This window comes from Mus caroli, chromosome 16 (assembly GCF_900094665.2).
Source record: "Mus caroli chromosome 16, CAROLI_EIJ_v1.1, whole genome shotgun sequence".
In the NCBI taxonomy this organism is placed as follows: Eukaryota; Metazoa; Chordata; class Mammalia; order Rodentia; family Muridae; genus Mus; species Mus caroli.
This window is the reverse complement of record NC_034585.1, coordinates 85,733,257-85,735,605: the sequence shown is the minus strand read 5'-3', so window position 1 is coordinate 85,735,605 and position 2,349 is coordinate 85,733,257.

Below are 2,349 nucleotides of genomic sequence, written 5' to 3'. Positions count from 1 at the left end.
CACACACACACCACATACACATACACACACCCCCACACACACACCACACACACCACACACACATACACACACACCCCACACACACCACATACACACACACACACACACCACACACACACCACACACACACCACACACACACCACACACACACCCCACACATACCACACAAGCACAGGTGCACACATAGCATGCACACACACAGGAGAAAGAGGCATGAATGGGCCGTTCAGTTATAGTTCTGCACTGCCTTGCGTTCACAGTGCTTTAACACTTCCTTGATAGCGTGGCTCAAAGTTGCCTGGTATTGGTGGCTGAATGTCTGTCGGTTGGCGTTTAAAAGCTTAAAAACACTTTGTCCTCTGTCTTGAGAGTGAGAGAAGACAGCTACGCTCCTGACAGCCATGGTGACTTGTGGTTAATATCATTAGACTTCTGGTTTGGATTATGGCTGCTAATTAGTTTCTGTCCTTAACTTTTTCCAATTAAAGCACCGAGTGCTTGGTGCTAAACACCTGGGCAGATTACCTAATTAGACGAGAGAAACATACACAGTCGTTCACAGGTAATTATTTCAACTTGTGCGGCTTGCCTCTGCCAAAGCATGGGAGGAGATTGTAGAGTTTTCTGCCTCAGTGGCTCTGGCTCCTGGGTGAGGAAGCTGGTGCCAGCCTTCTACCTGGTGCCCAGACTTTTCCATATGTTGATGTGTGCACAAGGTAATGACTGCCATTTCTCCCCTCGGGAGAGAAGAGAAAATGTACAGGCCGCTCCTCCCAGAGGCCGGTAGAACTTAGTGCTGTCTGGGGGATGATGTTCTGGAACATTCTTGGAGACCTGCTGTTTGTCCTGCTTCCAGTAACACTGGAGGTGGGGTGGGAGAGTCTCAGCTCTGAGGGTGGGCGTCACTACTCTCTGACTCAGAATTGGAAACCCAGTCTCTGGATTTGACATTCTTTGGAAGGGAAAGAAAATGATCAAAGTCACTGGGGACACCTTTAGACACCTGGGTGACATCACGGACCAGGCCAGCTCACAGGGAAAGCACACAGGTAGTCATTGCTGGTGACCTGGAAGCTGCCTGTGGTGGATTAGAATCTGCCCGAGGATCTGGGACAAAGCACACTCAGAGTGACAACATTAATGGTTCAGTCAGATGGGCTCATCTCCTCCACATCGGGTCTCTGAAGACCAACCCAGAGGCTGCCTGGCCACTTCTAAGCATACAGCAGCCTTGGTGCACACTCTTTCTTCACCCACATCCTCCGTTGTATCTGCATTCTCTTCCCTTAAGAGGCCTGCTGCCCCCTTCAGCCCCATCACTAAAACCTTTCCTAGAAGGGAAACCCCGTGGCCTCCTTTGGGTGCCTCCATATGGGAGCCTCCGTATGAGATCCTCCGTGAGTCTCACTGCCCACTCTACTCTCTCGGCTCTGAGACTATGACCAAACTCTTCATCTAGTGTCAGATACTGACAATGAGCCCAGTGGCCTTCCGCTACCCAGCTACCAGCCCAGCTAGAAGGAGGGAGGAAGCCTGTCAGGAATCTACACATACATGTGCAGAAGCTATGGTGTGATGTCATCTAGGTGACAAGGGGACAAATACAGGAAGTAACAAATCCTCTGTGCCCGATCCTTCTAATCACAAGCCTGAGCCCCTGGTCACCAGCACTGTATCCCTAGGGCTCTGACTATGACTTCCATGCAGTGCTCTAGGCTCTGACTATGGCTTCCCTGCACTGTGCTAGGCTCTAACTATGACTTCCATGCAGTGCTCTAGGCTCTAACTATGGCTTCCCTGCACTGTGCTAGGCTCTAACTATGACTTCCATGCAGTGCTCTAGGCTCTGACTATGGCTTCCCTGTACTGTGCTAGGCTCTAACTATGACTTCCATGCAGTGCTCTAGGCTCTGACTATGGCTTCCATGCAGTGCTCTAGGCTCTGACTATGACTTGCATGCAGTGTGCTAGGCTCTGACTATGGCTTCCCTGCAGTGTGCTAGGCTCTAACTATGACTTCCATGCGGTGTGCTAGGCTTGGACTGTGACTTGCATGCAGTGTGCTAGGCTCTGACTATGGCTTCCCTGCAGTGTGCTAGGCTCTAACTATGACTTCCATGCGGTGGGTGTGCTAGGCTTGGACTGTGACTTCCATGCAGTGCACTAGGCTCTGACTATGGCTTCCCTGCAGTGTGCTAGGCTCTGATTATGGCTTCCATGCAGTGCTCTAGGCTCTAACTATGGCTTCCATGCAGTGTGCTAGGCTCGGACTGTGACTTCCATGCAGTGCACTGTGACTATGGCTTCTATGCAGTGTGCTAAGTTCTGACTATGGCTTCCATGCAGTG